The sequence below is a fragment of the Phacochoerus africanus genome, chromosome 13 (genome assembly GCF_016906955.1).
Source record: "Phacochoerus africanus isolate WHEZ1 chromosome 13, ROS_Pafr_v1, whole genome shotgun sequence".
NCBI classification, from domain to species: domain Eukaryota; kingdom Metazoa; phylum Chordata; class Mammalia; order Artiodactyla; family Suidae; genus Phacochoerus; species Phacochoerus africanus.
Genome location: NC_062556.1, coordinates 35,080,223 through 35,089,572, shown reverse-complemented (window position 1 = coordinate 35,089,572; position 9,350 = coordinate 35,080,223). Strand labels below are relative to the sequence as shown.

Genomic DNA, 9,350 nt, shown 5'->3' with positions numbered 1-9,350 from the left:
TGAGTCCCATTCTTGCCTTTGTTAGATACTGTCTTCCTAGGGGTTTCTCTCCTTCATATACATTTAAATATAAGAAATAACTAATTCTTCCATGGTATTGTGTTATCCTTTGATGATCAAACTCAGAGCCTAACCCACAAAGCATGGTTCTTTTAGGTGGGGTCAGTTTTGCCTTAATTAAGGAGGACTTTTAGCTTAACAGTTATTACATTTAAAGGCTTTATTTATCTATTATTAAAACCTTCTATATATCGAAAATACCCAACAAATGAAAGAAAAAAATTTTAAGCATCTCCTTTGCCCTTTTTCTGTTTGCTCATCCCTGCTTTCCTCAGACCTTAATCATAAAGATGAGATCACTAGGGAACATTTAACCTAGCTTCTGATTTTGCTTTACACAATGTACACAATGCTTTGCCTAACTGTTGATTCCTTTCCTAGATTAAAATGAGTAGGAATGAAGAATTAAGTAGCTAAGGAATGACTCACTCTCTACCCCCAGCTTCCTTCTTTAGCAAACTTGCAGGTGGACCATGCAAGTAAGATAGTTTTCAGGAGAAGACCAAAAGTCAGCAGGTCTGAACACAATAGAAAAATTAGCAAGAATCTGACCTCCTTCCTTAATTGTTAACTGACATTTTTCCCCTTCTTCCCTTAAAAATGGTCATAGCTGAGCAGAATCTTCAGAGTCTGGACATGAATCCACCTTTTCCCCTGATTGCAGGCTTTTCTAAATAAATCATCTTTCCTTTCTACTGACACTTGCCCCTCTATTATTGGCTTAAAAATATATTGTATTGAAGCATAGTTGATTTACGATGTTGTGTTACCTTCTGGTGTACAGCAAAGTGATTCAGTTATACATGCTTATATATTATGTTTTTTCATATTCTTTACTATTATGGTTTATTACAGGATATTGAACATATTTTCCTGTGCTATACAGTAGGACCTTGTTGTTTATCCATGCTATGTAAAAGAGTTTACATCTACTAATCCCAAACTCCGAATCCATCCCTCCCTCACCTCCTTCCCCCTTGGCAGCCATAAGTCTGTTCTCTATGTCTGAGAGTCTGTTTTTGTTTCATAAATAAGTTTATTTGAGTCATATTTTAGATACCATATAGTGTGATATCATATGGCATTTGAGTTTCTATTTCTGACTTATTTCACTTAATATAATAATCTCTCAGTCCATCCATCTAGCTACAAATGGAATTATTTCATTCTTTTATATGGCTTAGTAGTATTCCATTGTATATTTATATACCTCATATTCTTTATCTATTCATCTGTTGATGGACATTTATGTTGCTTTCATGTTTTGGATGTTGTAAATAGTGCTGTTATGAACATAGTGGTGCATGTATATTTTTGAATTATGTTTTTTCCAAGAGTGGGATTGCTGGGTCATATGACAACTCTGTTTTAGTTTAGGTTTTGTCTGACTTTGGTTTGGTTTGGTTTGGTTGATTGGTTGTTTTTCTATGGTGTAGTGCAGTGGTTTGAGGTGGGATTTCAGTTACCAGACCAGGGACTGAACGCAGGCCACAGTAGTGAAAGTGCCAAGTCCTAACCAGTAGGCCACCAAGGAATGCTCCTATTTTTAGTTTTTTGAGGAACCTCTATACTGTTTTCCATAGTGGCTACACCAATTTACATTCCCACCAATAGTTTAGGATGGTTCTCTTTCCTCCACACCCTCTCCAAAGTTTATTTGTAAACTTTTTAATGATGGCCATTCTGACCAATATGAGATGGTACATCATTGTAGTTTTGATTTACATTTCTCTAATAATTAGGTAAGTTTGGCATCTTTTCATGTATCTATTTACCATATGCATATCTTCTTTAGATGTGTGTCAATTTAGGTCTTCTTCCCATTTTTGAATGGGTTATTATTTTTTTTTTTGGTCATTGAGCTGATTGAATATTTTGGAAATTGAGCCCTTTTTTGTCACATCACTTACAAATATTTTCTCCCAGTCTGTAAGTTGTCTTTTTTTGTTTGTTTTTGTTTTCTATACAATAGCTTAAAAGTTTGATCAGGAAGGAGACTTGAAGACATCCAGGCTGCATTGTTTGTGTCTTGGGAGTCACAGCTGCTGCCTCTGCTTGCACTCCATGTGGAAGATACTCAGGCAGTCTCATACATGTTGTTGGGTGTTCCCCAGAAGCTGGCAAGCAGAGTGCTGGTGGCATCCTGTAATTTTGCAAATAATGCTACATTTGAAATGAAGACATGTGATCTTCACCTGCTGGAAGAGGACCCTCCCTTCACTAGGGTTCTCACCAGGGAAGATAAGCTCAAATACTACAGGAAGCTGCAGACCATTTGCCAAATAGAGTTAGAAGCAGATCAGCTTTATAAAGAGAAAATTATTTGTGGTTGCTGTCACTTTTATGGTGGTCAGGAAGCTTGTGTGGACATGAAGGCCAGCATAGACTCCAAAGACCATCTGATTACAGCCTCATGGCTTTGACTTTACTCATGGGCTTTCTGTGCAAGAAATTCTTGCAGAGTTTATAAGATGAATAGGAGGTTGTGCTAAAGGAAAAGAAAGATCCATACACATATACGCCAAGAATTTCTATGGGAGCAATGGCATCTTGGGAGCTCAGGTGACTCTGGGGGCTGGGCTTGCTTTGGCCTATAAGTATAATGGAAAAAATGAGGTCTGTTTGACTTTGTATGGCAATGGCACTGCTAATCAGGATCAGGTATACAAAGCTGACAATATGGCAGCTTTGTGGAAATTGCCTTGTGTTTTCAACTTTGAGAATAACCACTGTGGGATGGAAACATCTGTGGAGAGAGCAGCAGCCATCACTGACTACTACAAGAGAGACAACTTCATTCCTGGGCTGAGAGTAGATGGAATGGATATCCTGAGTGTCTGGGAGGCCACAGGGTTTGCAGCTTCCTATTGTAGATCAGGAAAGGGGAACATACTGACGGAGCTGCAGACTTACCATTACCATGGGCATATGAGTGATCCTGGTGTCAGTTATGGTACCTGAGAAGAAATTCAGGAAATAGGAAGAGGGACCCTATCATTGTTCTCAAGGATAGGATGGTGAACAGCAGTCTTATCAGTGTTGAAGAAATAAACAAAATTGATGTTGAAGTGAGGAAAGAAATTGAGAATGCTGCGGTTTGCCACTGCTGATCCTGAAGCACTTTTGGAAGAACTCAGCTATCAGATATACTGCAACAACCTGCCTTTTGAAGTCCAGGGTGCAAACCAGTGGATCAGTCCATCAATTAACTGGAGCTGGTTACAGTTTCAGTGGGCTATGTGGCAGCAACTGTGAGGACTGCTTTGTGTTACCAAATTTGCTAAGGAGGAAAAACCCATGGGAAAAAAAAAAATGTGTAGATTAAGATTGTATAATTGCGTGTGGTTTGTAAACTGTTGATTAAAAAATGTTATTGCACACTTAAGAATTAATAAGGATTAATTAATTGTAGATTTATATAGGTCTAAAATAGTTAATAGTTTGCTTAACCCTCTTTCAAATTTTTTTAATAAATCTATATGATTTCATTGTATACTATTTTAACCATTATTTTTTAAGTTACTGAAAGGAGAAAAAAATTCCTTATAATGCTTGTTCAACTCTGTCACCTTTTTGTTGGTGTGGAGGGATTATTTTCCTGTCTCTTTAAGTACCCAATAGCTAATGCAGTGTACCTTAGTGAGCATGTTGGTGCTAAATCCTATTCACACTGAACCATCATTTCTTCTTAATGAAACACAATTTTTAATTATAATGAGGCAGAGGGTGGAAGGACAATTCCATTTTTAAATAAGCCTACTTTATTTCACAGACCAAATATCCTAGTTTTCTCCATTTTTTATATTCAATATTAATATGAAGCTATTTTCTTAATAGTTTTCTATTTATATTCATATCAAACATTGAATTCAAGGCATATTCTTATCAAATTTTCTTTTTCAAATTTTAAGTTCAATGTCAGTTAATAGCAATATATGTAATTGTATAATCTAAAACAGTGGTTCCCAGCCTTTTTAAAATATTAAACACCAATTTTTTCATAGTTCCAGCTAGTGATTTTTCATTGAAGTAACTTAAAATTCATTTTTATGAATTTAATAATACTCTGGGATGTCAAGACTAGGTTTTGCAATCACTGTTCTCACCATACATACAATTCTATTCACCCTTAATATGTGATGATAAATAAAAGGTTAAAAAGATTTTCCATAATTCTTTAAAACTTCAGATTCTTTAATTGTTTGTTGAACAAAGATGTCTCTTTTGGGTAAGGCAGCATTATTCCTGTGGAGGCCAACAGAAGCCTTAACAACAAAGGTGTCAGCTCTTTGATCCCTCTGTCCCCTGGTTTAGCTGATTAAGCCTAATTTTAGTTTGCTGGGGCCCCCTGAATCTGTCTTCTACACTAGGAGACTGCAGTTCAGAGCCTTCAGAGGAGTCCACCACTATGAAACAAACAGGAGTGTCCTTTAGAGTTATAGCAAAAGATAATTTTATTTTTTAAATTCATTTTATTTACTTATTTTTTTGGGGGGCTGCACCTGTGGCATATGGAAGTTCCCAGGCTAAGGGTTGAATTGGAGCTTCAGCTGCCAGCCTATGCCACAGCCATGCCAGATCCTTTAACCCACTGAGCAGGGCCAGGAATTGAACCCATGTCCTCATGGATACTAGTTGGATTTGTTACCCCTGAGCCACAAGGGGAACTCCAGGAAAAGGTAACTTTAAAGTGACATCATAAAATACTAATTTAGGAGCCCTTAAAGCAAAAGCTATATAGTATATACTTCTAGACTTGTCTAGATTATCTGCCTAGTCTTAAATACATAACTAAAATAGGAAGTTCCTATTGTGGTTCAGGGGTTAAGAACTCTACATAGTGTCCGTGAGGATATGGGTTCAATCCCTGGCCTTACTCAGTGGGCTAAGTATCAGGCATTTCCACAAGCGATGGTGTAAGTTGCAGATGCAGCTCGGATCTGCTGTTGCTATGGCTGTGGCATAGGCCTGCAGCTTCAGCTCCTATTCAATCCCTAGGCCAGGAATTTCCATATGCCAAAGGTATGGTCCTAATAAGGAAAAAAAAAAAAACTTAACATAGGAATATATACTCTTAACATATGGAGGTGACAGTTGTGCCCTAGTAGGAGTGAGACATGGCCTTAGAGATAAGTATAGAAATGCTGATGGATATGTGCAGAGCAGGCTACTTAAGATGACAAGGGCAGGACCGATCTATGCATAATAGGACTTCCAGAAGGAGAAGAAAAAGAAAAGGGGATTTAACGTATATTTGAAGAGATTATGGCTGAAAACTTTCCAAATCTAAAGGAGACTGGTATCAAGATGCAGGAAGCACAGATGGCCCCAAAACAAGTTAAACCCAAACAGGCCCACACAAAGGCATATTATAATAAAAATGGCAAAAGGTAAAGAGAAAGAGAGGATTCTAAAGGCAGCAAGAGAAAAGCAAGGCATTAATTATGAGGGAGTCCCAATAAGGCTATCAGCTGATTTCTCTACAGAAACACTACAGGCCAGAAGGGAGTGGCAAAATATATTTAAAGTGCTGAAAAGTAAAAATCTGCAACCAAGAACACTCTATCCAGCAAGAACATCATTTAAAATAGAAGGGGAAATAAAGAATTTCTCCAACAAACAAAAGCTAAAAGAGTACAGCAATACAAAACCCATTCTAAAAGAAATACTAAAAGGGCTTCTCTAAATTAAAAAAAAAAAAAAAAAAAGAGAGAGACATCAAAATCATACAGTGTGGGGAAGGGAAGTAAGAAAATATTGATTCTTTTTTTAATTTTAATGATGTGTTTGAGCCTATATGACTATCAGGCTAAAGATGACATGGGCATGAAAATGTAGGGTGCAATTTAAAGAAAGAAGGGCTTGGGTATAGCACATTGGCATCTCATATCTTTCCTCACTCTACTCCCAGCCAGGGACTGACTGGCAGTCCCTTAACTTTTCCTATTGGACATTTAGCTTCTGACCCTTCTTGGCTTTTTCCTAATTTTAACCTTGGAAAACTCCGGAGTTTGGAGAAGGTTGGGTAGTTTTTGTTTTCTGACTAAGTCATAGAAAGGGAACTAACTTCAGTGAAGGAGTGAAAGTTACTGGCACTTTTTCTAGCTTGTACTTTGAAAGCCTAATCCACCAAAAAAGTCATTTTCTGTTATACAAACTATTTAAGGCCATGCTTACTATATTAGCTTAGGTCTTCTTTAGTTATATCATTAAGAATATCAGAAAATGTGTAACCCTCTTCAAGAATCTGAAACAACTCTTCAAGAATCTGAAACAAGGGAGTGCTCATTATGGCATAACAGAAATGAATCTGACTAGTATCCATGAGGATGTAGGTTCTGACCCTGATTCCTCAGTGGGTCAGGGATTTGGTGTTGCTGTGAGCTGTGTAGGTCTCAGACACAGCTCAGATCCCACCAAGTGACTGTGGTGTAGATTGGCAGCTAAAGCTCCAATTTCACCCCTATCCTGGGAATTTCTTTATGCCCTGGGAGTGGTCCTAAAAAGCAAAAAAAAAAAAATCTGAAACAAAGATCACCTACATCAGGAACTAAGCAGCTCTGTAATAATAGCATATGAATGTTTTTTTTGTTGTTGTTATATATTTATCTTTCCAATTGTCTTTGTATCTGCTCCTTGCAGATGCAACTAGTCAACAAGATCTTTTATCTGTTCCTGGTCCTTGAGACCCAGGATGGGACACTGAGTTCTCTATAATATTTGTAACAATTAGAAATTTATTTTGTTGTATATTGATGTATAACAGTAGAACTCTTCAAAGAACAAGTTAGATGAAATAAACCCAGAATTAAAGAAAAAAAGAAAAGAAAAAAGCTTTTAAATTTGATTAGGTCCCATTTGTGTATTTTTGCTTTTATTTCTATTGCCTTAGTAGACTGACCTAAGAAAACATTGGTATGATTTATGTCAGAAAATGTTTTGCCTATGTTCTCTTCTAGAAGTTTTAAGGTGTTATATTTAAGTCTCAGTCATTGGATTTTGAGCAGTGAGCAGTGGAACCTGAGTTTAGTAACAAAATCACAAGACAAACAGTTCATAGGGCTCTGAAAAATATAGTCCAGTTAAGGAATAAACTGAGAAGTAATTTATATTGCTAAATGGATCAAAATTTGGAACAAACTTCATAAAGTTGCATTATAACCTAAGTCTTCCAAATAATCATTAGCAAATACTTGGTAGACAGACCCAGAGGTGGATGTGGATATTAAAAGCAACGAATTTTGGAACAGGAGTTCCCGTTGTGGCACAGCAGAAACGAATCTGACTAGGAATCATGAGGTTGTGGGTTTGATACCTGGTCTCAGTAGGTTAAGGATCCAGTGTGCTGTGAGCTGTGGTATAGGTCACAGATGTGGCATGGATCTGGCATTGCTGTGTCTGTGGTATAGGCTAGCAGCTACAGCTCCAATTAGACCCCTAGCCTGGGAACTTCCATATGCCTCAGGTGTGGCCCTAAAAAACAAAAACAAAACACCAAAAAAAAACCCCCAAAAAACAAACAAACAACAAAAAAGAATTTTGGAACAAAAAGGGGGAAAGTGTATTCTAAGTTGATTTACCAGAGCCATTTCTATCATGGGATGTGTTTGATAGCTCTCCAGAAGCTAGAGGCTGGCCACATCTCCATCCATCAGAGGATGATCTGGAAGAAGGGTTTATGAAGGATTTATGGTATACTTATGTTTTTGTAATTTGGAGAAAACATATTCTGAATAAAGGACAGAATATTTTAGATTAACTTTAGGGAATTTCTCTGTTAAAATTGAGGACTTTTGTTATATCAGAGTGGTATGTTATTGTTGACATTATTTTCCTGATCTTTCTTTTCCTGATACTTGGGCTAAAAGTTATCCTCTGAGTAACCCCTGGTGTTGCTATTTGAAAACGAAATTTTCAGACCCAAGGAAACATCCTCCCTTTCAATGGAAGATGGAAACATGGACCAAAAAAGGAATTATAGCTAATGCCCAAACTGGTGCTTACAGAAGAGCTAGGACATGAGAACCTCAGCTATGACTACAATATTTTCCCCTACCCCCCCTCTTTTAAATTCATGAAATGTGACTTTTATGAATGTACACATTCCTCTATTACTTCAAAATTCACAGAAAATAAAATCAGGAAGTTTAAGTACTTGTAATAATCAGAGTCCAGCTCTCAATTGAGCACTTCTCATACAGAGCAACAAAGGCAATAGGTTTTTTTGTTGTTTTGTTTTGTTTTGTCTTTTTGCCATTTTCTTGGGCCACTCTTGCGGCATATGGAGGTTCCCAGGCTTGGGGTCAGATCGGAGCTGTAGCCACCAGCCTAGGCCAGAGTCACAGCAATGCTGGATCCGAGCCGCGTCTGCAACCTACACCACAGCTCATGGCAACGCTGGATCGTTAACCCACCGAGCAAGGGCAGGGACCGAACCCACAACCTCATGGCTCCTAGTCGGATTCGTTAACCACTGCGCCACTACGGGAACTCCGGATTTTTTAATTAATCAAAACAAAAGCATTTAAACTCTTTCAGAACACAATTTGCATGTGAGTTATACCATCACATCAGTTTATCTGATTTATTCTTTGCTAAATCATTTGGTCTTCACAGCAGGAATTATTATCCACCTTATACATATACACTTATGTGACCTTTGACAAAATCCATTAACCCCTTGGTGCCAGGTCCGCCTTTTGTAAATAATATGACTGAGTGGCTATTATTTACCATTGTCCCTTTCTATTACATTTTTATAATTTATTTGGCTACTGTAATTTATTTACCATTGTCCCTTTCTATTACATTTTTATAATTTATTTGGCTACTGTAATTCTCAGGCTATAAAAACAAAAATGACAAGCAAAATATTACTTCCCAATTATTCACTACTCTTCTTTCATACATAAAAAATACAGTAGAAATGCCACAAATGCTGAAATGTCTTACGAATGCTGAAATCCACTTCTACATTCCATCTAGGAATTGAGAAATTTAAATATGACCTATATTTGAGAGACAACTGTTAATACAACAATACATAGATTTTCAGGGAGTGGATTTACCTCACCTTAGTATTTAATGCTATATAGGAAATGCAGTCAGGATCTGAAATAATAAACTTAAAATTTTAAACAAAAGCCATGCATTCATTTTCCACCAAGTTTTCATTTGTTTTGCTTAATACTCTATTTGTAAGTAGACCTGACAGGTAAAAATAGCTCCAGTGGTAAACCTTTGGTCTCAAAGTGTTTACCATTCGCCATGAGTGATTCTATAACTATAGC

At 37.1% G+C, this 9,350-nt stretch overlaps 1 pseudogene; it reads left to right on the top strand.

Moving 5' to 3' along the window:
- Positions 1–660: 660 nt before the first annotated feature.
- On the top strand, positions 661–3,315 carry LOC125113249 (pyruvate dehydrogenase E1 component subunit alpha, somatic form, mitochondrial-like; annotated as a pseudogene).
- Positions 3,316–9,350: the final 6,035 nt, after the last annotated feature.